Source organism: Rhynchophorus ferrugineus, unplaced genomic scaffold (genome assembly GCF_030347505.1).
Source record: "Rhynchophorus ferrugineus isolate W39M unplaced genomic scaffold, kcgeb_rfMv2 rfM3, whole genome shotgun sequence".
In the NCBI taxonomy this organism is placed as follows: Eukaryota; Metazoa; Arthropoda; class Insecta; order Coleoptera; family Curculionidae; genus Rhynchophorus; species Rhynchophorus ferrugineus.
The window spans coordinates 433389-460109 of record NW_027472582.1 but is presented as its reverse complement, the minus strand read 5'-3'; the positions used below and the strand labels follow the sequence as shown (position 1 = coordinate 460109).

The 26721-nt window shown below is 31.4% G+C and overlaps 1 protein-coding gene and 1 non-coding gene across 2 annotated transcripts in view; one reads left to right on the top strand and one right to left on the bottom strand.

Moving 5' to 3' along the window:
• Positions 1–23788, bottom strand: part of LOC143192673 (uncharacterized) — a 187957-nt gene extending 164169 nt beyond the window's left edge. The window contains exon 1 of the mRNA XM_076398149.1: positions 23200–23788. The gene's annotated coding sequence lies outside the window, so the exon portion shown is untranslated. The remainder of the gene's footprint in view (positions 1–23199) is intronic.
• Positions 9521–9627, top strand: LOC143194522 (U6 spliceosomal RNA). The gene has a single exon (XR_013005359.1). It is a non-coding gene; the product is annotated as a U6 spliceosomal RNA (small nuclear RNA).
• Positions 23789–26721: the final 2933 nt, after the last annotated feature.

Below are 26721 nucleotides of genomic sequence, written 5' to 3'. Positions count from 1 at the left end.
TTCATAATCCCTATAATTTTCATTATCCTCCAATCGTCTGAACAAAAATGACAGCAAAAATATCCAAAATGGGGAAAAATCACAAATTTTCACGACTATATATATGAAAAAAGTGCTAAAATTTTGTACCTCTCCGATGACGATAAAATCATCAAAAAATATGTATTTTGGGGTAAAAATAATGAAAATCTATGTTAAATTACCTTAGAATTTATACCTTTTAAAATATGTGTTATAATGAAACATCAATAAAATTCTTGTGCATGTACTTTTCATTATATAGCTTATAAATTATAGGCTGTACAAAAATGATTATACTACCATTCGATTTAGCATAAAATTCTTCATAATCCCTATAATTTTCATTATCCTCCAATCGTCTGAACAAAAATGACAGGAAAAATATCCAAAATGGGGAAAAATCACAAATTTTCACGACTATATATATGAAAAAAGTGCTAAAATTTTGTCCCTCTCCGATGACGATAAAATCATCAAAAAATATGTATTTTGGGGTGAAAATAATGAAAATCTATGTTAAACTACCGTAGAATTTATACCTTTTAAAATATGTGTTATAATGGAACATCAATAAAATTCTTCTACATGTACTTTTCATTATATAACTTATAAATTATAGGCTGTACAAAAATGATTATACTACCATTCGATTTAGCATAAAATTCTTCATAATCCCTATAATTTTCATTATCCTCCAATCGTCTGAACAAAAATGACAGCAAAAATATCCAAAATGGGAAAAAATCACAAATTTTCACGACTATATATATGAAAAAAGTGCTAAAATTTTGTACCTCTCCGATGACGATAAAATCATCAAAAAATATGTATTTTGGGGTGAAAATAATGAAAATCTATGTTAAACTACCGTAGAATTTATACCTTTTAAAATATGTGTTATAATGAAACATCAATAAAATTCTTGTGCATGTACTTTTCATTATATAGCTTATAAATTATAGGCTGTACAAAAATGATTATACTACCATTCGATTTAGCATAAAATTCTTCATAATCCCTATAATTTTCATTATCCTCCAATCGTCTGAACAAAAATTACAGCAAAAATATCCAAAATGGGAAAAAATCACAAATTTTCACGACTATATATATGAAAAAAGTGCTAAAATTTTGTACCTCTCCGATGACGATAAAATCATCAAAAAATATGTATTTTGGTGTGAAAATAATGAAAATCTATGTTAAACTACCGTAGAATTTATACCTTTTAAAATATATGTTTTAATGAAACATCAATAAAATTCTCCTACACGTACTTTTCATTATATAACTTATAAATTGTAGGCTGTATAAAAATGATTATACCACCATTCGATTTAGCATAAAATTCTTTATAATCCCTATAATTTTCATCATCCTCCAATCGTCTGAACAAAAATGACAGCAAAAATATCCAAAATGGGAAAAAATCACAAATTTTCACGACTATATATATGAAAAAAGTGCTAAAATTTTGTACCTCTCCGATGACGATAAAATCATCAAAAAATATGTATTTTGGTGTGAAAATAATGAAAATCTATGTTAAACTATCATAGAATTTATACCTTTTAAAATATATGTTTTAATAAAACATCAATAAAATTCTCCTACACGTACTTTTTATTATATAACTTATAAATTGTAGGCTGTATAAAAACGATTATACCACCACTCGATTTAGCATAAAATTCTTTATAATCCCTATAATTTTCATCATCCTCCAATCGTCTGAACAAAAATGACAGCAAAAATATCCAAAATGGGAAAAAATCACAAATTTTCACGACTATATATATGAAAAAAGTGCTAAAATTTTGTACCTCTCCGATGACGATAAAATCATCAAAAAATATGTATTTTGGGGTGAAAATAATGAAAATCTATGTTAAACTACCGTAGAATTTATACCTTTTAAAATATGTGTTATAATGAAACATCAATAAAATTCTTGTGCATGTACATTATATAGCTTATAAATTATAGGCTGTACAAAAATGATTATACTACCATTCGATTTAGCATAAAATTCTTCATAATCCCTATAATTTTCATTATCCTCCAATCGTCTGAACAAAAATGACAGCAAAAATATCCAAAATGGGAAAAAATCACAAATTTTCACGACTATATATATGAAAAAAGTGCTAAAATTTTGTACCTCTCCGATGACGATAAAATCATCAAAAAATATGTATTTTGGGGTGAAAATAATGAAAATCTATGTTAAACTACCGTAGAATTTATACCTTTTAAAATATGTGTTATAATGAAACATCAATAAAATTCTTGTGCATGTACTTTTCATTATATAGTTATAAATTATAGGCTGTACAAAAATGATTATACTACCATTCGATTTAGCATAAAATTCTTCATAATCCCTATAATTTTCATTATCCTCCAATCGTCTGAACAAAAATGACAGGAAAAATATCCAAAATGGGGAAAAATCACAAATTTTCACGACTATATATATGGAAAAAGTGCTAAAATTTTGTCCCTCTCCGATGACGATAAAATCATCAAAAAATATGTATTTTGGGGTGAAAATAATGAAAATCTATGTTAAACTACCGTAGAATTTATACCTTTTAAAATATGTGTTATAATGGAACATCAATAAAATTCTTCTACATGTACTTTTCATTATATAACTTATAAATTATAGGCTGTACAAAAATGATTATACTACCATTCGATTTAGCATAAAATTCTTCATAATCCCTATAATTTTCATTATCCTCCAATCGTCTGAACAAAAATGACAGCAAAAATATCCAAAATGGGAAAAAATCACAAATTTTCACGACTATATATATGAAAAAAGTGCTAAAATTTTGTACCTCTCCGATGACGATAAAATCATCAAAAAATATGTATTTTGGTGTGAAAATAATGAAAATCTATGTTAAACTACCGTAGAATTTATACCTTTTAAAATATATGTTTTAATGAAACATCAATAAAATTCTCCTACACGTACTTTTCATTATATAACTTATAAATTGTAGGCTGTATAAAAATGATTATACCACCATTCCATTTAGCATAGAATTCTTTATAATCCCAATAATTTTCATCATCCTCCAATCGTCTGAACAAAAATGACAGCAAAAATATCCAAAATGGGAAAAAATCACAAATTTTCACGACTATATATATGAAAAAAGTGCTAAAATTTTGTACCTCTCCGATGACGATAAAATCATCAAAAAATATGTATTTTGGTGTGAAAATAATGAAAATCTATGTTAAACTATCATAGAATTTATACCTTTTAAAATATATGTTTTAATAAAACATCAATAAAATTCTCCTACACGTACTTTTTATTATATAACTTATAAATTGTAGGCTGTATAAAAACGATTATACCACCATTCGATTTAGCATAAAATTCTTTATAATCCCTATAATTTTCATCATCCTCCAATCGTCTGAACAAAAATGACAGCAAAAATATCCAAAATGGGAAAAAATCACAAATTTTCACGACTATATATATGAAAAAAGTGCTAAAATTTTGTACCTCTCCGATGACGATAAAATCATCAAAAAATATGTATTTTGGGGTGAAAATAATGAAAATCTATGTTAAACTACCGTAGAATTTATACCTTTTAAAATATGTGTTATAATGAAACATCAATAAAATTCTTCTACATGTACTTTTCATTATATAACTTATAAATTATAGGCTGTACAAAAATGATTATACTACCATTCGATTTAGCATAAAATTCTTCATAATCCCTATAATTTTCATCATCCTCCAATCGTCTGAACAAAAATGACAGCAAAAATATCCAAAATGGGAAAAAATCACAAATATTCACGACTATATGAAAAAAGTGTTAAAATTTTGTACCTCTTCGATGACGATAAAATCATCAAAAAAACATGTATTTTGGAGCGAAAATAATGAAAATCTATGTTAAACTACCGTAGAATTTATACCTTTTAAAATATGTGTTATAATGAAACATCAATAAAATTCTTCTACATGTACTTTTCATTATATAACTTATAAATTATAGGCTGTACAAAAATGATTATACTACCATTCGATTTAGCATAAAATTCTTCATAATCCCTATAATTTTCATTATCCTCCAATCGTCTGAACAAAAATGACAGCAAAAATATCCAAAATGGGGAAAAATCACAAATTTTCACGACTATATATATGAAAAAAGTGCTAAAATTTTGTACCTCTCCGATGACGATAAAATCATCAAAAAATATGTATTTTGGGGTAAAAATAATGAAAATCTATGTTAAATTACCTTAGAATTTATACCTTTTAAAATATGTGTTATAATGAAACATCAATAAAATTCTTGTGCATGTACTTTTCATTATATAGCTTATAAATTATAGGCTGTACAAAAATGATTATACTACCATTCGATTTAGCATAAAATTCTTCATAATCCCTATAATTTTCATTATCCTCCAATCGTCTGAACAAAAATGACAGCAAAAATATCCAAAATGGGAAAAAATCACAAATTTTCACGACTATATATATGAAAAAAGTGCTAAAATTTTGTCCCTCTCCGATGACGATAAAATCATCAAAAAATATGTATTTTGGGGTGAAAATAATGAAAATCTATGTTAAACTACCGTAGAATTTATACCTTTTAAAATATGTATTATAACGAAACTTCAATAAAATTCTTCTACATGTACTTTTCATTATATAACTTATAAATTATAGGCTGTACAAAAATGATTATACTACCATTCGATTTAGCATAAAATTCTTCATAATCCCTATAATTTTCATTATCCTCCAATCGTCTGAACAAAAATGACAGGAAAAATATCCAAAATGGGGAAAAATCACAAATTTTCACGACTATATATATGAAAAAAGTGCTAAAATTTTGTCCCTCTCCGATGACGATAAAATCATCAAAAAATATGTATTTTGGGGTGAAAATAATGAAAATCTATGTTAAACTACAGTAGAATTTATACCTTTTAAAATATGTGTTATAATGGAACATCAATAAAATTCTTCTACATGTACTTTTCATTATATAACTTATAAATTATAGGCTGTACAAAAATGATTATACTACCATTCGATTTAGCATAAAATTCTTCATAATCCCTATAATTTTCATTATCCTCCAATCGTCTGAACAAAAATGACAGCAAAAATATCCAAAATGGGAAAAAATCACAAATTTTCACGACTATATATATGAAAAAAGTGCTAAAATTTTGTCCCTCTCCGATGACGATAAAATCATCAAAAAATATGTATTTTGGGGTGAAAATAATGAAAATCTATGTTAAACTACCGTAGAATTTATACCTTTTAAAATATGTGTTATAATGGAACATCAATAAAATTCTTCTACATGTACTTTTCATTATATAACTTATAAATTATAGGCTGTACAAAAATGATTATACTACCATTCGATTTAGCATAACATTCTTTATAACTACTGAAATTTTCATTAGTCTACACATCTTTAAATAAAAAAGAAAACGACACAAAACTTCAAAATGCAAAAAACGGAAATTTTCACAACTCTTGAATTGGCACTTGTACCAATTTTTTCTTACATTCGGGATAAAAGAGACAGAAATGATAACAAAGCTTTTATAACTGACAAAACTTTGCAACTCAGGGTATAGAGAGCATAACAAATAGTCAGCAGCGAGTCTGCACTCAGTATATAAATAGCTGATGTTTTTATTAACTATAATATAGAGTGATACATGATAATGTGGATAAACCGATAAAACAAAGGGTCTTAAATTTTAAAATTTCGAATAAAATTGTGCATGTATGCTGATCAATAAAAAAGTTGTAGAAGATCTTCCGTCTGTTTTAAATGGCAAAAGATCTACGATAAAAATATTCAAAACGGTGATCATTTAATAGTAATTAATTAGGTAGTAATTACATAATTAGATAAAAAGAAAACTTTTCTCGCTCTGAACAAATTAACAGCTAGGAAGGAAAACAGGATCCACAAAATTAAGCATCTTATATAAATGCTTTAATAGATTGACATACTTTTAAGCTAATTTGCAACACATTTGTTAATATATCACTTTTCTGCTTTTTATAACTCTTTTCTGCCTTTAAAAATAATTAGATCTTTCAGAAAAACTATTTGAGCTAAAATCGATAGACCCTAGTCAGTTTATACAGAATTATGGGGGACATATAATGTCACTGAATACCTAAATTATTTTTTCAATGTTTTATTTTAACAATTGAACAAAATCGAAGAGCTATTGGTTAATTTAAATACCAGTCTCGCCAAATAAACCAACCCCTTGTTGGAATTGCTGAAAATTTACTCGAAGGAACCCACGATCACGAACACGATTTACTTCTTTAGGCCCTACTGTTTTGCATACCTCCTGAATTCATTTAATGAAGTAAAATAAAAGTGGAAAAAGAAGACGACGACGACGGGAGGCAGAAGAAGAAACAAACTGCTACTTCGGAGAGCCGACGATCGGGATTTGTTTTTCTCCCTCGAAGAATTTTAATTATGTTAAAAGTATTCTCGCCCAAGGACACGGTCGCTGCCTCCGTATTTCGCTTATTCCTCTTAAAAGGTGTCGTTTCTCGGGGGGTGGAGTGCAGAAAAAATGTTTTCCTTTGAAACGGACGATGCGAAATCCTATACAATTTGTTTTATGATGAAAGGAGACCCGGAAAATAACCGATGGCAATTGGGGGTCTTGCTCGACGGCAGAATAAAGAGACGTTTTATGCCTTTATTGAACTTTCACCCGCCTTTTTTTGTTCCTTATTGAGAGGTATAAATTTTATCAATCAATAGAAATGAAATTATTTTTTGTCAGTTTTACAGGCAGGTCTATATATTTCTTATTGTAATAATATTAACTATAAATTTACCATTTTTTACAATAAATTTATTCAACATTTTTAAAAAATTAGATAAAGTAGGGGTATTTGAAATATGTCTATAAACCAGCAAAACGCTAATAAATTCAAACATCTAGAACAAATAATAGAATATATTTTAGCGATAAATATTTGTGAAAATTCTATAATTGAACTATTTACATCAAAACATCAAATCTTTAAAAACTAACATCAACCCAAAGACACTATCGAGCTACGAAATAACAACCACTAAAACGTTGCAAAATCTAATAAGGACATTGTTGAAGCAGTAGGAGCATCGTCCGTCCTGCTGCCTTAACTGAGACTACTTAGAGATAAATAATAGAAGGCTCCTCAACAATAACAGAAACTTAAAGAGATGTACTATAGTGAAGTGTGTTGAGACCAATTCATCTACAAATATATTATAGTTCATAAATGGACAATATCAGCATGGATAGATTTGCTGATGAAACTGAAATAGCAAAAAAGCAACTAGCAAAAAATCATTGAGAGCAAACCTACATTTGATACAATAAAATATTGATAGTTATGTAAACTGAAATGACAGGACAAGATTAAATTGTATACTGATAATGTTGAAAACCCATGATAACTTGAAAATAGATTGCTGCATTCTATATTGAATACACGTTGCTTGTTGCAATGATGACTTGTATCGATGTAGCCATTAAGTCAGCCAGAGTTGTGCTTCCATTTGTATAAAGGTTTCCGAAAATGTTCGATAACCTAAAAGGACCTATTATAGGAAACTATATATAGGAAAAAAATAATGATTAGAAAACCTATTTCATAAAAGAATTATATAGTGTATTACGGTAACTCAACTATAAGGGTAGTGTCCTTGGAACAATATTGTATTTACCCTTTACTAGTGATATCCCTAAATGTAGAGGAGTAATAATGGCCACTTTCGCTGGTGATACTAGACTATCTTGAGACAACTGTAGATAGGGTACAAAGCGCTGTCAATAGCATTCCAAATTACAAAGAAATGGCGAATAAAATGGAATGCTATGGAGTCTACTCATCCATATTTCACATACAAAAAAAAGAACACCTGGTTCTAGAATAGTTTCATATGCGAACACAGCAAAATACTTGAGGCAGGAAATACAATGTCACAGAGTATGTTAAAAACAAACAAGCAGAACTTTGACTATCCGAAATATCACTGCATATTAATTGTTTTTGTTTGTTTTTTTTCCTATATTTTGAAATCTCCTTTTGCCAAATAGTTTATCTGGACTGAACCTAAAATTTAACGTGGCCTCCGAACCACAGTCCTCGGCATTAAGCCTACCGACTGGCAAGTGATCAACTTAGAGATCATCCCAAAAGATATCCGGTCTCACCCAGCCTGGTTATTGGCGCGACTGGGATCATTTTCTATGTTGGATCTTGCATTCTTGCCTGGGACAATCACAAATATTAAACAATCACAAACATAAATTTACGCCCATGCCCCAGAAGGATTCGAACCCGCAACTATCGCAATAGTAGGTGGACCGTCCTGTCGCCTTTACCATTGCGCCAACCAAGCCGGCATAACAAATTGTTATTTATTGTTACATTTTAAAGCCAGTATGAACCTAGGATGAGCCACTATGAGTTTACACAAAGAGATCCGAAACACCATGGTATATTAAACCGAAACTGCGTAGTGAATACGTAGAACTACTTCTTTGAACTTGCATAGTTAAATTATGCGTGGAAATTGTACCGTATTTTAAAACTATGTTAAATGTACCAGTGAAACTTCGATCTAATGTTAATTAAGTTTTGGTATGAAATCTTAGATCTGTACTTTAAAAACATACAGACAGACAATTGACAATAATTAGTTGGAAGATGTGTGTTTTTAAATAAAAAAATATTCTTCTTATTCTTATTATTGTCATCAATAAACTACACTAAAATATTCAGTAATATGACAGTCCTAAAGTTATATACTACTTTGTGACTACTATATACAACCATGATAGCAATGCATTTTAAGTCAGAAGATCAGTCTTGATGCTCAACAAACAAAGAAAGAAATCCAGTGACATCACCCTTATATCAATATATTTTGAATAAAACATCTCAACAATAAACAAAAACAAATTCTAATTGACCTCAAAAGATCAACAGTTAGGAACTTATAGTAAAAGATAAAACATACGTGACTCCCATTCAAACCGAGTCACTTAACTAACATATAGTTTTCGGACTTTCCAAGTCATCTGACTGATTTATGCGAATCTAATGGATGTTTAGACTGTCGATTTTTTGCGCGGCAACTAGGGCCCCGTCCGGGTACGACCGCCGCTGAAAAAAATATATCCGAAAACCTTTTTACGCCTGCCCGAAGCTGCGACGCGTACAAGGGGAAATCGTTTCAGCCGTAGGGGGATGCATGCATTTTTTACAAAGCTTTATGTATGAAGTGAGAAACTTCACGCTTGAACTGGCGCCCCAGTCGTAGGTGACGCTGTCGGGATCCATCGGAAATTTGGTTTTATTTGAGAAATCTCGTTCTTCGGTACGAGGGGAGTCTTGAAAGTTGTTAAAAAAATATCAAATCACCTTTAACTCTTCATTGTAATTGCTTCAACGGTACATATACTAAGATGGGAAGGGCACAGAGAAGATTACCATGGCTTCTGCGCAAGAATGACACGCAAAATCGTGAGGTGTTTCACATTTTTATACAGAAAGATAACTACAAATTTTATAATTGCTACAGATTTTATGAGTTCCATAAAGAACCTTAGTGCCACACATGTTCATTTCGTTTATGTGGCTCATACAAAGTATACTGACCAATATGACGTAGTTTTGGTAAGTGCTATATGCAAAAAGCACTGTCCTGTAGGCTACTGCTATAGATGAAAAATATGTTTAAATTTATATAATTGCCAGTGCCCTCAAAATAATATCAAAGGTATAGTATGCAAACACATTCATGTTGTCAATTTTTTTTATATGAAATGCAGCCCTACCACAGCAATAACAGCAAAAATGTGAGTGGAATTGGTGAAGATTACTGTATGCTGTCATACGGGCCTAGAAGGCAACTGACTGACTACCTTGCAGTAAGAATAAGAATACAAACCTTTGTTCATACTTTGGAACTGTATAGAGAGCTCGACCAGTTACGTTAGGATTTGTTAGATTCAAATATACTATGGGGGAACAAAACAACTTCGAACGATCATACATAGAAAAAATATACACCTATATACCCGATTAAAAATGGGTCATTGTAGGACCAACCATGAGTTGAGAGAATGAGAACTTCCTCCGGTTTGCACTGGTGAGACACAGCATTCACAGTTAAGCATATTTTAACCGAATGCAGGAAATACACAAATTAAATACTGAGGTTCGGGTTTGGGAACAACTTGAAGGCATGCCTTAGACTGCAAAATTTGGATAGATTCATGTCATTCTTAAGGACTCTGTATTTTACCAACATTGTTAAATACTTTTGTAAAGAATTTATGCAAATAGTCCGAGAGGCTGTTAATAATTAATTAATTTAAAATCTTCATCAGTTAGTAAGCCCCGGACCTGACATAAAGATAATGCCATTTTCTAACCTTCCTAAATGTGACCTAGAAGTCCTCAAATTTGAACGGAGTTCAAAAGTTACAAAAGTTTTCGTTAAATTACTTTAAATTAATTAAATTAGGGAAAAACGACTTCGAATAGTGAAACATAACGAATTACACTTCCAAATGTTTTGCTGACCAATCGTATATATTTAGCTATTTGCAACTTAAAAGAATACTCCAAGAAAAAAATTGAACTCTAATTAAGAGATGATTTTCAAAATTAAACCCTTAAAAGCAAAGATCAATGATTATACAAAAAAAGCTGAAAGAGAAAAAAGAACTCTATTGAAATAGAATCTGAATGATAGTAAATCATAAATAATAAAGTAAAATTATTGTCTTATTAGCCAGACCCGGTACCTTTTGAGTTATATTTTATAGTGTCTTGATATAATTCATTATTATTCAATATTCATTATACAGACTCCAATCCAAAGTAAATTTTTCCTGCAGATGGCAATCTAACTATATATGGTATGTGCTTTCTAATATTTCTAAGCACTCTTTAAATCCTATATAATACCTATATATCGCGCTACCCTTACACAAATTACTTACCCCTGTCATTTAATCAGTTGAAAGTAAAAAAATGAAATCCAACAATACTTATCATCAACATCGATCCATAGTCGGGCAGAACGTCTATTTCTCAATCAAAACGCTGTTGGTGCGATACTACTTCGAATATTCTCCACTAAATCTTGCACAGTTGACGGTAGATTATTTTTCAGATCAATTTGTAAAATCTCTACACATTTTTTTTTCAGGGCAATTTTATCTTGGTCTTCGACCCAAAATATTGACTTTTTCACAGAAGTCTGTGAGGAATTTGTGCCCTGATTGCAGCATATTAAATTAATGTCATACAGTAGAAATGACAAGAAATACGTTCGTAAGAGGATTAATCCTGTCTGTAATATTTCGTCTCTTCTAGGCGCGCCAACTTGGATAAGCAAAAGCTCCTATAGATTGGCCGATTCGGCTTATTTCTACAGCAATAGATGCAACTTTTATCTCATATAGTACTGATCGCAAGTATCTCAATTTTTGCTCCTGCTCTAACTGAATTCTGTTCGGATTTTCAATAGCAGGAGATCGGTCAGTTGTCAAAACATTGGTTTTTGTCTTCATTAAATCTCAAGATAGAAAGAAATCCAAAATCTATTCAACATTATAATCGACTAAGATCATCAAGAACAGTAAAATACGCCAAGAGTATTAATCAAATTCGAAAGTTTCCATCCAGAATCACCGCTTAATTTCATCTTATTATAAAGGTAAATAAGCAAAACTACATCTATTGGATAGCAGTGAATTTGAAGTTACCAAAAAACCTTCAAAATTGACTTGTACACTCTATAATTTGATCAATACTAGTGTTGGAAACTATCGACTATCGACTGTTTAGTAATTGACTACTTTTTTCTATCGACTGTTTCAGTCGCTATTTTGGGTCCGACTGATTTTGTTACAATTTTCTATCGACTGTGTCAGTCGTGTACTTTTAGTTACTATTTTTGGTTCTAGTAGTTTCATTCGACTGATTTTTAACGTTCTGGCTCTGTCGTCCTAGCCGCGACCTTAACAAAAATGTACCCAATTTATGCTTGTAAATAACAATATATGGTATTTTAATTAATAATTATAAAAAAATTGTTAAAATTGTGAATTATAAATACTAAAATACTTTTCACTGTAGCTATAAAACTATAATAGGTAAAATTGCGATTACTCTCTCGATTTTTTTAACATAGTTCCGTTCAATATTAAATAAAGCACTTACATTATTTAAAAAAGCTCTATGTGCGATCATTTTTAATTACGTCATGGATTATATTTTTTTTATCATTAGGTATATGTTTAATTTTTATTTAGTATTTATGGTTATTCTACATATTTAGTTTTTAGGTTTTGTTTTAAGTTCTATTATATAAAACATCTGTGGGGTATTAATCCATTCCATCCAAAAATGCCATTCCTTTTTCAAGACCCACAGAAGATTGAAATATAAATGTAATTCTACTCCGCTTAAAATGAAATTATTAATTGCAGGTTAATAGTATTCAGTAATTATTTTTTCCTTTTATTTTTTAAAGTTAGTACGTGAAGGAATATGCACATCTCGGTCTCGTTTATAGTACCGTTGAAAAATATTAACACATATAAAATTAACTGCTCCAAGCAATTATCTCTCTCCTTTCCTCTCTCACAATTTATACAGGAAAGGGTTCATACATCTTCATCTGACATCACGAATTGAAAAAAAAATAGTCAAACTGTTCATTTGACTGAAAATAGTAATTACTATTTTCAGTCGCTAGTTTTTTTTACTATGGACTGTTTCGACTGTTTTCTGTCGATAATTCCCAACGTTAATCAATACACACATTAACATAATAATGTGCTGAAATAATAAATGCACACAAGTTCAATTAATCGTTATTGGCTCTAAGAGCATATTATCCTAAATGTATTGTAAGGGTAGGCAGTACTTTATTTCAAAGTACAGAAATATCGAAAAATAAGGTGTAGTCTCAATAAAGCTATCATAAAAACCTTATTATATATAGACAAGTTTATGGGAACTAAAAATAAATGAACTTTCCCGATAACCGTGGTAGTTAAACGGTCCTCCGGCGTTCCTGTCTCTTTTTCCTTTTCTATCTCACGCGATCGGGGGATTTGCTTAATGCTTTTCGTTTTGCCGTTTCTCCGCGTGTATGTGTATGTGTGATTGATTGGTGCGGGGACGCGTCCTCGAAATTTCCGAAATAAAGCTCTCGATGCATTATTTATTTCGGTAGCCTCGGCGCTCTTTCGAATTCCGCATACACACTCACTTCGTATGCCTATCTTAAGGCTCGCAGCGAAACAGTTGCGACGTCTTTGACGAATACGAATTATTCCAAATTAAAATCGTGAGTTTCGACGGGCGGCCGCAGTCTCGACGACGGCTGCGTCCGAGAGACCACGCGGTCTAAATTCCGAACAACCGATGTACCTCTTTCGCTTTTCCTGCAATAGAAAATCGGCAGAGATTTACCATTAGTCTTGGATATTTAGCAAACTACTTTAAAATATTAACTGAATTCCGGATCAATCAACAAAAGATCAGTTTCAATAAACTATTGTTCTCAATATCAATAAACTCGGAAAGAAGCCTGCTTGCTTCCTAACGTAAAGCATGGAGAGGTTGCATTATACTTCATTGATATCACTAGTCGGAATGATGAAGTTCTTACTATAGCTTGCATATTTCCGTCGAACACTGCGGCGTATTCCAAGATGATAATGCGGCCATACCCACAACCAAAAAGGTTCAGTCTTAGTTTGAGGAGTATCATATTATTATCAAACAGCTTTCCAGGCTTCCCGCAATTGGCAGACCTCAAAATAATTGAACCGCTATTTCGAGCAGAGGTTTCCATCTCCAACATCACTAAAGGAATTGGTGGATATGTTGTATCAGGAACTAGTCAACATTCCATTGTAAAAGGAAACTGTTTTAAAAGGAAACTGTTCTAAAAGGAAACGGTGGTTTAGCACCTTATTTATGTATAGATATTGTGTATATACCAGTTTCTGATCTCATTCTGTTTATCCTCTGCGGTTATAAAAGATGTATAATAAAACAAATCTTAAAAATGGTTATAAAGCAAAATAAATAATTAAGATTAAAAATGGATGGGCATTATAGATTATATTTCTAATACATGTTTTACTCTTTGATGAAATTATTCCTAAAAATATATCGTATTAAGCAATGGAATGCATCTAACGACGCTCTCTAATTATATTTGGTTTTTCATTTTTTTAATCTTCATTAACATATTTATGCTTTTTTAATTTCTGACTATGGAGGTAAATCAGTATGATAAGCTATATTCTTATGTAGCACAAATCTTCGACAGAGTATGGCATGACGGCCTTGTTTATAAGCTAGAGAAAATGTTGTCGAAAGAACACTGAACTATTAAAATCTTGCAAATCTTAAATTGCAGCCACAACGTTTAAAGTCAACCAAGAGGAAGCCTACTTTACAATAAAAGCTAAAGTAGATGTACTAGAAGGATTTGAAAGCAATTCTTTACATAGTTTATACATGTGATATACCACAAATGGAGAATATTACGATGGCTACATTTGTGATATATGAGTAATGATACTGCGATTTTTGCTTCGGGAATAATAGTGAAGAAGTCCCACAAGTTGCAACAGCTAAATGACAATATAAATAATTGGATCTAAACCAGAAAAATAACAATTATCGAAAGTAAATCTATGTATCTGCAGTTCACGCATAATCAGACCGCACAAACACCAATAACAATAAATAATAGTATCATTCCATATATCAACAAAGCTCGGAATGAATCTTGAAGCAAAACTTCATGGAACATGTAAAATATAAAACGAAAGAACTGGAGTTTAAATATAGATATAGTTTAAATATAATACAACCTAGAGAGACATACAGAATTCAATTATGGGGATGTTCCGCATAGTTTTTCAAAGCAAAGTCCTGAAGAAGTATACCGAAACCTTCAGATACCGACTATCACTCAGCAAATCAGAAGTGTATTTAATCGAAAAACAGCAGTGTCAATACACAAACATTATTACACCAGAGACTAAGATAGGGCCGGTAGGTCCTCCTAGATATGTATCTACATTTAAGTTATTTTAAAGACAAATTGTAGTTTAGTTGGCAACAACTAATAACAATGTAATAAATAAATTTTAAAAAATGATCATATAATATAGTAATCTATGTGTGTTTTATTTTCTAATAAAGGAATGGAACATAATTATTTTTAAATATATGTTAAGCGATGTCTCTATTATTAAAAGCAGGCGATAATCGAATTAAAAGCATAGTTTAAAAGAATTGTCATAAAATACTACTTAAGATGATTTAGAAGAACTTAGAAAATCGTTCAATCTCAATTCATAAATACAAGCAGTATTTAAAGATCAAAAGAGAATCAGAGTACTGAGCGAGTAGCAAAGATATCAACAACTTATATAGACAAAACTAAAACCAAAGAGATATATGGAAAGGGTGCTCTTAAAAAGAAATAGTACATACTAATCTAATAAGTTTATGGGTCAGAAACAAAACAGTTGTTTACAATAACTTGAACACCTTGCCTGAGTGAAAAAACGGAGTGAGCTCATGCTCATTTCGTGCATGATTTTTTGCAATATTCAACGCATTATCAAGACAGCAGTGAATTGATCAACTTCTTGACTTTTGGTAACGAAGTACGAGTCTTAGATCACGATCAAGGCGAAAGTATCCCGAAGATTGTAACTACTGCATTTTATTAAATATAAATATAATATATATATTTATATATAATATAAATACAACCCTTCTAATACCCGATTTTGATATGGTCTCTATGATAACAAATCTATTAAATGCATGTCATTCCAACTATTAATTTATAAGCTATACTTCTGTTAATAATAACTTTTGTAAATCCAAGATTAGTCTGAAAAACGTAATGGAAACTTTATATCATAGTAGCAAAAGCAGAATAATACTGTATTTAAACTAAAATGATTCATATGTTGTATATGATTAACTTAAGCAAGTTAAATACTTAGCAAGTGTGAATAGTGTGTCAAATAGTGTGATTGGTATTTGTAATATGTACAAACTACATGAATCTACGATAACTCAAGAACCCATAAATAAAGTAAGTTTGCTTTGCTTTCAAATTACATAGATCAAAGGAAATGGTAAAAATATGAACGGAATTTTAAAACAGAAACTGACCGACCAAATCCCCGAATCGATATGCAACCTTTTGTCCGATTTCTCGCCCTTTACAGCCATCAATCTACCGATATTGGATATAAGGTTTCGATATTCGTTCTTTACGATCACGAGCTCCCCCTGCGTCCGTCCGTCCAGTCCCCTGGCCCGCATCCCCACCCACCGGCGCGAGACAGACGCAGGAGTCGCCCTGCGCCCTCTCACGTGTTTCTGGCAGGTCGCTTATTAACGGCTGCATGGTGAAAGGCGGCTGCAGTTCATATTTTTATACTTATTAAAAAAAGCGGGGCATAAAGTAAAAGGGTGGCTATAAGAGTATTATTTTTAGAGATACTGTTTAACATACTATTCATAGAATTTTCCTTAAATATTTATGGAATCGCAGAAAACTATAAACATTCTTGATATAAAATGAATAGATAAATTTAATTGTAAAAATTGTTGAATTAAATTTCTAAAAAATGTTCATTAAATTCATTATTATTTATTGTACATAAATAGCACTGTTTAACATTATTTGAGCTTGTAGATCAGGGTGGACGGCCACCAATTCAGTTTATCAAGCGTAGATTATTTGAATTTGAATATAAAACTAGGCTATTCAGAAAATTATCAAGGCAGGCGAAGGTACAGGCAATATTCACAAATAACTTTAATACAACTATAAGCTGCTCAGAAGGACAACGACCACATACACCCCTTTCGTCGTATCCTTAGGAGGGAGGTGTTAAATTGCGCGACTGATAAGGTCCTGCCTATGGAATCTGTGTATTCAAAGGAACATAATCATGTGTGCTTAGGTTAGCACTAAATAAGTGGGACGTCTATAGACGTCTTTATATTTTCAGATCTTAGTATTGATATCTGTATAACATTATGTTCTAAAACAAAACGTTAAACGTTTTCGTAAAACAAGCAGAAATGCGACGAAATCATTATACAGTATATCAAAATTCGGCTACATATTGGAAAATCTGTCAAATCCTACATAAAATAGGTTAAAACGGCCCTTATGCAATTTTTTCCATTTCCTTTCGAATTCAAGTTAGATTACAAGCCAAGAGTTAGATGTGAGTTCGAATTATCAATTATATAACTATCAGTTTATAACAATTTATAAATAAATAGAATACAAAGAACGAATATTTTGATATTCTATAAGGATAACTATAAGCTATCCAGAACAATGACTACGTACACCAATTTCGTTGTTTCTTTTTCGTTGTTTAGGATAGAAGTGTTACATCATGCGACTGATATGGTCCTGGCTAAGGAAACTGTGCAATCGAACGAACAACGCTTATGTTAAAACGAAATAATGTGATTGTGAACTTTTGCCAAGTGAGCGAATAGAGGGGGATAGTTAACGGGGGTCGAGATTTAATACATGCAGCATTTCAATATGCAAATTATTTATGAATTATAATTTGAAAAATATATTAATATTCAACATATTTCACCCCATTTCACAATAACGTCGTAGATTCCAAACCGTTAACTTACCTCTCCAATATCTTCATTAGACTGAGTTTATCTGCGACAAATCCTTACATATTTACACAGCCGACAATTAATGGAGGCCTACACCGAGACAATCCCCACAAGACGTTATTACACGCCCCAATGTCTCGACACCCACCCCGTCCCACCGCCGCGCTGGTTATATCCCCATAGATGAACTGAAATGAGACCCTAAATACGCTCAGAACCATTCTGTAGGCCATTTTACCTGTACAAAGTACATAATATAAAAGACGCTGGAGGAATAACGAAGCGAAAGGGCGAAAGGCGCCACCCTCTCTCTCTCTCTCTTGACGGTGTGTAAATGGGTGTATGTGTGTGTGTGTGACCGCTGGAGAATTTATGCCTCTAGATTATAGAGCGCGCCGCTGAAAGCCGCTGGCCTGTACGGCGTCAATCTGCACCGATAAGAACTTTGTCAGACCACAAAAAATAACCATTAAAGGCAAATATTAGGTTTCTGATTTCGAGATAAAAAGGACATATATGAATTTAATTCGAATAATCCGAAATGATCTGAAAATAAATGAGCTCGCTCTACGACAAATACGGCAATAAAAAAATTCTTATAGAATGTCATCTCCAATACAAATTACAAGAAGTATTATTTCTAATTTTACCAACTATTGCTTAACGTAGGCTTCGAACCACAGTCCTCGGCATTAAATCTACCGATTATCCCAGAAGACATCCGGTTTTACCCAGCCTGGTGACTGGCACGACTGGGATCATTTTCCTTATTGGATCTTACAGTCTTACCTATTGGTCAATCAGAATTATAAACAATCATAAGCATAAATTTACCATCAAGCCCCATTAGAATTCGAACCCCTGGCTATCGCAACAGTACGACGACCGTCCTGTCGCCTTGACCATTGTGCCAACAAAGCTCTTTGATAGTGTTACAATGCACTGTTGCATTTTAAAAATACTTTCAGGAGAGTTTTTTGAGGAAAAACAACAAAACAAAAAAACAAAGATATAAAGAAGTTATTCAACCTCAAATTTGACAAACCCAATATGATTTATCGATGTTACGAGTTGATATATTAAGAGTTATTAAAGGCATCAATGTTTGTTAATTTAAGTATAAAGTATAAGGCATTTGTACTATGGTAAGCACGAAATTAAAACCAATATTCAGGTTATTCTCTAATGTTCTAATTATAATAAATCAGTTAAAATCAGCTCTATTCTATAATTCAAGGCATTATGATCAAAATATCAGTGGTAAAGGGGTGAGGACAGGTAAAAGGTTCGAATCCCCTGGCGCATGGTCGTAAATTTATTTTTATGACTGTTTAATATTTGTGGTTGCCCTAGGAAAGAGTGCAAAATCCAATAAGGAGCTAGTAACCAGGCTGGGTAAGACCGGATGTCTTCTGGGATTATTTTAAGTTGGTTGGTTACACTCGCCAGTCGGTAGGCTTAGTGCCGAGGACCGTGGTTCGGAGCCCACGTTAAACAGTAGCTCCAGTCTAGATAAACCGTCGTTGATAAAAAGGAGATCTTAAAGTATAAAAAAGCGAAATAATTAGCATGTAAAGTTCTCATCAAATTATCAGGTTCGCTTGATTTTTTACTGGTCAAAACACTATTAATAAGAGAAATAATAACAACAAATTTATTACCAATATTATATTAACATTCCTCAAAAGTTACAGACTTAAGCTTTAAACGAATATGATGAAGAATAATATTCTATAAGTTTGAACAGAGCCGTCGCATTAAATGAATCGGAATATTAATTACACCATTGCTTTGAATTTGATCATTAACCAATATAAATGCAAATTAACATAAACAGTGGTATTAAGTATCCTTCTAAGGAATGTTCTGAATGCATTGTTATATAAAGTTTGTTATCATAATGTCTATTTACTTTGAAGAAAGGCTAATTATAGAAACGGAGGTGAATGACCATGGCATTGTTTATATATTTCTTTCGCGAGTATTTTAACTTTTTACTAGAAAACGCTGAAATACTAGGTACGCGTCTTTGTTTGTTTTATTTATTGTGCCGTATTTAATGCGAATTGCAACGATCGATCGAATGTTTTCATTTAATATTTAATAAATGAAACTGCGGGAAATTAAAAATGCATGTTCGATTGGAGAGTCTATCTGACCGATATTTGAACGACCGTTTTTTGTTTCTATTTGTTGATATTAAATATATATGCGCAAAGTAATTAATTTTCGAATGGGCCAACATGTTTTTTACACAGTCGCTTATATACAAACTAAAGAGTAACAAAGTTATAAATTTCGATTACACTTTTTAGATACAGAGATACTGTCACATGTCGAATATCAATTAGCGAAATAAGGAAACATAATTTCAATAAAGGAAGACATTTTGTGTTCGTTACAGAGCCCGAACCTGAAAGAAGAGGTGATTTTTTCTATTTATAGGGGTGTTTCAAATTCAAGTGAATTCGAATCTAAATAATTTTAAGTACACAAAAATAATTTGGTTTTAATCAACTAAAACCAACATTCTACAACTTTTTACTATATTTCTGGTTACATGGCGATCATCAATCCAATGAATTACATCTATTTAGTCACGTGCTAATCAGACGGCGCTATGTCCGGCGAGTACATTGTATGCAGCAACTTGTCATTCAAGCTGCAACAGCATATATTTCACAACTTTTGCAAAGTATTGCAGAACGTTGTCATGCAAGAAAATTACTTTTTTGTAAAATTGTGTAAAATGTGCTGTTTTTTTTACAACAATATGTCGTTCCATTTTTTGGGTAATACACGTAGGTAGACATCTGCAGTAACATTTTTATAATGTTCTCGGCTCCTAATACATTACACCTTGCTGATTTCAATATCAATACTCATCAATATGCAGCTTGGGGTCGATGTAGATGGCTCTCCTGTACTAATCCACGATGGTATAACAAAAAGATTCTTTTTAAACAGACAAGTAATGAAACCTCGACGTTGAAACGGACAAAGTTTTTAGATCAACTGCTAAGATATTTGAACAAGATTTTGAGTGTTTGGGCTGTGTTCTCATCCAAAAGCCTTACAATGTCGCTGTCAGAAAATAATAACTGATCTGTATAAGATTATTTCCTAAAGCAGAAATGTGACAAAATCATTATACAGTATATCAACATTCGGCTACATATTGGAAAATCTGTCAAAACCTACATAAAATATATTAAAAAGGGGGTGTTATACCATTCGGTATATTTACCAAATCTATTGAAATTACCTGTAGAATAACCTAAAAAAAATACCTTACCGATGTGGAATACAAATGTAGTCACAAAACAAGAAAATGCTATGTACAAACCTAAAATAAAATAATAAAGAAACGATGACTCTAATATAAATAAAACCATCAAAATGAATTGATTCCAAAAACATACAGTATCTGATTAGAAACACTGTACGTTTTTATTTAGAAATTTTAGAAGATTTAGAACTCCTTTTAAGCGCTTAAGTAACATATATTTTAAAATTTAATACCGATAAATATCTCTTAAAAACTCAGTTAGGTTCCTATGCGATTTTAAGTGTCTTGATAAACATTGTCGTGTTTGGTGTAAAGATTCCCTTCCTTTGGTATTTAAGTTAAATTACAAGCCAAGAGTTAGATGCGACATCGAGTTAATTGTTAGTTTGTAACTATAAACAAATGAAATGCAAAAATCGAACAATGTAATATTAATATTAATGAAACTTTGATAATATTCAAAGTTGATAAAATATAATAGAGACCCACAAAATTGATACTGTGATAAGAATGACTGTAAGACAGACCCGCTATATCACAATTGGTTCAAAACATAACGTACTGAATATTTTTCACTTGAATCATAGTTGATAATGATTGAAATAGGCAAGAGCAATTGTATTATCTACTCCTCTTTCTGATTAATTACAATGAAACATGAAAATGATTAATAATATATAATAATGAATATATAAAAACATACAAATGTATAAAGAATAGAAAATATTTTGCAGAATAACAAAAAACATTAGCAAGAATATTGAATGTTACAGTCTATTGTCCAGAATATTGACTTTCCAAATTTATACTAAATTATGATGAAGTTAAAAACATCAAAAGGATATCCGGAAATGAGCGAACCTAACCTTGACGGTGGTGATATAATCGATAAAACCTATGACGAAAGACATTTAATCAAATATAAAAACTGTATAACCTTCTTTTATATAAAAAGATGAAGAGATTTACAAATCAAACATGGCGTTACTCGAACCAAAGGTAGTGTATACCATCAACAATTCCAAATCGGGAATTCTTTTGATGATTATCTTGAATACTGCAACATTGGACATCTAACCATGCAACCCGTAAAAATTCAGTACCCAAATTAAGTCGAAAAAAACGTATTTGTTATTGTCGTCACCGTTATATCCAAAACCTTCCGAAAACCAAACGGTTCAAGTAATAAAAGGCACCTAAAGCCATTACAACGCCTAACGTTTTATTGCAGCACTGGGAGATATTGTAGGCCTAAAATTTGCACAGTCCATGAATTTTATTTCAGTCTAAAACTGACGATTCTCCGTATTACGTTTTTCGTTGATTGCATCTTATAAAAAATAGTTACAGCAAGACAATGAATATAAAATAATTAAAATACAATAAAAAATTAAATATATATAATGTATTATAAAACAATGCGGACTAAAATATGACTCTTAAATGAGATTGTCGTGTGGTTTATATTGTTTTTGTTATAGTTATATATTATAGATCGTAAATTTAAAGATTTTGCTATAATACCAGAAACAAAAAGAGCACTGATCATAAATAAACAAGATGTACGCTAATGTTTCAAAATGCGCCAAGACCGGACACTTCCTCCTCGGTGTATTCTTGAAAAAAACCCACTGGAAATCGTTAGTTTTTACACAACATAAGACTAAAATACAGAAGCCATACGTTTGTTACATATTAAACGATTAAGCAAGCACACAAATCGTTTGAATTAAACAATACCTAGCCATAAACAATAACATCGATTAAATATAAAAACGGAAAAAACGGTTAGGCAAAAAAAGATAAGTTAGTCAGCTAATGTTAAAATTAATTTGTCATTAATGTCTGAAAATTAATATTTTAACTTCTTTTCAACAACCAAGCCAACAGCTGATTGGTTTATCTACTATATACTGACCAATGGGAATGGTAGAAATATGTTAAAGAGCATGCAAATGAATTTGTTGAAATATATCAATCCAAATGCAACCAACAAGACAGGAGTTTAGGCTTAAAATAATGTGTCAACAACATAAAAGTATTTACGTGGATTAAGCAATTAATTTGTTATTATTAGGAAGTTTATAGAAATATTTACCTGTCTGTGTGGTTAAATATCCAAATTATTCCTCGTAATCCATTAATTTAAGGGTTTTGCACTAATTAATTCACAAAAACTTCACTAAAACACTGATTTATTTTTAACACTGTCACTTTCGAACAATCCGTAACCGTACTACACTAACATTTCCTAAAAGAAATACTTTCAACTTCGTTAATATTTCACTAAAACAAAATTTCGGCTAAATTTTCAACAAACGCGTATTTTTTCGGAAACTCACGATTTATTTTAACTATGAAATAAGAGCTGTTACATTTTTCGTTAAATATTTGAAGTAAGAAATGTACGAAAACAAAAGCAACTGACAGTAAACAGTCGCTCGCTTGGAAAGTGTGCGACAATCGCCCTTACTGACAAACATAACCTAAAAATACACACATTTTGCCGGGTTTCTCGTTAAATTTTCAATGTTTTTCACTGAAACTACACGTAAACTATCGAAAACTTGCACTTTTCATTGAAACCAAACATTTTCCCATGGTAAACCGTGTCTGTCAAGGAATAAACGCGATTTTTCACGGCGGAACGTTATTCCCAAAGCACTCCACGATCTCGCTCGGCAGACTGATGCGTTTTGTTCACAGATGTGCGACAGAGAGGGAACGAGTAGATAGGCCGGGTATGTATTTATTTTCCCCTTATATATTTCAGGTATATAACCGTTCTACCGCCGGTTCGTATTCTGCCAGCTTTTGTCGGATAACGAGTCTCGAGTACACTGTTAAAATTCTATATTTATTGCAGCTGATGCATCGATAAGTTTTTGGTGTAGTTATGACCATTTTTACAATGTTGATTTGTTGGTCGTACGTGGAAATATTTTGAGTGTCATGCGAGTTGTATGCGGCGGTCTCGTCGTTTTGATATGGATTTTTGTGAGGCGATAAGACGGACATTTATGAGACGAATTGTTTGAGTGAGACCCATCGCTACTTGTCTCATTAGTGAGGCGGGCAGTGGCGTACGCTTATTTATTAATATAAAATTAATTTATTGTACAAAAATATATTTTTTAATATTCCAGTTTTAATTTTTTTAAAGAGAATTTATCTTTAATTAATTAGTTTAAACAATTATTAATTATTAATCTATTATTGTTATTATTAATTAATTTGTTATTATTAATAAAAATAATAATATAGTAATTATTATTTATAATAATTATCAAATTATTAACAAATGTTATTTATTAAAAATTATTTATTTATCTTTACGTTCAAGACTATCCAAGTTTTTGGTAAATATAATAATTTTTCTCACAATATAAGTGTTCTATTATGCATTTGTACTTACGTACGTACTTACCAGACAAACTGCCTTCTGATGACCAATTGATCAACTTAAAAAATTGATCGTTGCTAAACCAACAACTTTCTTTCGACATAGTATGACCACTTTACCAGAAGGATGGTAAAAAGTTGTAAAAAACATTTTGGTTGATATATATATATTGTACAAATTTTTCTCCTGCCTTTTTCTCGAAGAATTCTCTAAAATATAAATATCAACGATCAATCTAATCAAATATTAAGATTAATTTCTCGGTTTGTGACTAATATATTATTCAGTAATATTAACTATAAAGAGAAAAACAACCTAACTTGGGCCTTTCCTATCATTGAGTAGTGGATAACAAAATATAAAATATAGCATGGTAATGAATGTCTTGTCTATTATTGGACCCATTCTATGTAGAATTATTTTTGTTTTTTTTTAACTTGTTTTATCTTTTCTAATTTTCTGTTCTGTTTGCCAACTGACTGAAACTTTGTCGCATTTCAGTCTGAAAGTCATGTCGACGATGATTGGCTCGTTGGTTACAGTTTCCTGCTTTTATACGTTAATTTGTTTATCATTAGATTGCTATCGCATATTTTTTTCCCGTCGGATTTGCTGTTTCTTTTAGTATTTTATTTTCTATGGTAGATGGCCTTGCAGAGTTAATTTCCATTCCTATCGATGATCATAAAATGTAAATCAACACTGCATACTAAAAGAGTCCAGCAATCCAATCTCCAGTGACAACATAACGAACTGAAAAAACGTTTTGATGAAAATGACACGTGATTACTTTCAAAATTGATGATCTGACATTCTTCCTTATATTAAGCATATTTTTTTAAAGTCTTAGCCATACAAGCTGTACCAAAAAGTAATTACCGATTTTTTTCAAAAAAAGAACTAGATAATTTTCAAGAAATTGGAAAATTGTATTTATTCAAAGTATTGGCCATTTGATTTTATATATCTTGCCCATTTTTCAGGCAATTTATGGATGTCATCCCAAAAAAACTGTTTACCCTTTGAGCAAAACCATTCATCGAGCCATTATCTAACGTTTTTGAAGTTGACGAAGTGCTGCTCCGCAAGCGCGTATCCCATTGATGCAAAAAGTTTATAGTCGGACGGGGCAATGTCTGGACAGTATGGTGGGTGTGATAATATCTTTCGCCCAAGTGCCTTCAACGCTTCCTTGACCGATTTTAATTTATAAAACGATGCGTTATTGTGCTGTAAAATAACTTTACCATGTCTTCGGTCACATATTGAAAGTTTGTCGATCAATACATGGTTCAAATTGATGATTCGCTTTCGGTAGCGATCACTATTAACTATTTCATCAGGTTCAAGCAGTTCGTAATACAGCACGCTAGTCTAGTCCGACAAAACACAGATAATTTTCTTGCGATTTGGCCTTGGAGTCCATCGGAAGGCTTCGCCAGGAAATAACCATGTTTTGTTTTCAAAATAAATCCACTTTTCATCACCCATCACTATTTCATGCAGAAATGACTGCTGGTCGTATACTTGAAGCAGCATTTCACAGACGATTTTTCGTCGTGACATTTTTCATTTGCATGTCATTCTTCTTACCCATCTTCCCATTTTTACATTTTCCCCATTGCTCGTAATCGGTCGCTAATTGTTTCTTGGGCCACATTAAACGATTCTGCCCAGTGTTTTTGTGTTTGCAAGCAGTTTCGTATCTTTAAACTTTTCGGAAACCACACCTCACACATTTTTAAGGTCAGAGCATGCTCACTGTACATTTCTACTAGTAAACGATGATTTTAACCGGTTTTTTGATAAAATAATCTTTCGATTAAATAAAAAAAGTAATGCGTGTCGCAAATACACGTTTTCGAGCACGAAATTTGACATTTTACAACATTTTCAAAAAGACGGTGTTACTTTCCTTTACTGACTTTTGAATATTGATTTCAGTAGAATAAAATGCTACATGTCAACATAGTTATATTATATTATACAACTGAAATCATATAAAAATACTTATTGTCCACGGGCAAATTGTTGACGTTCTAGGAAAAAAAAATTAAGCCTAGCGACGTCTGGTATAAAAACCGGTAATGACTTTCCGATACACCTTGTAAAATATGTTAATGCAATAGCCTTAGTTCTGATCTAGAACCAATAATAAAATCAAGTGAAGAAACATAAAACCGTAAAAAAACCGTTTTTGTTGTACCGTACAATATT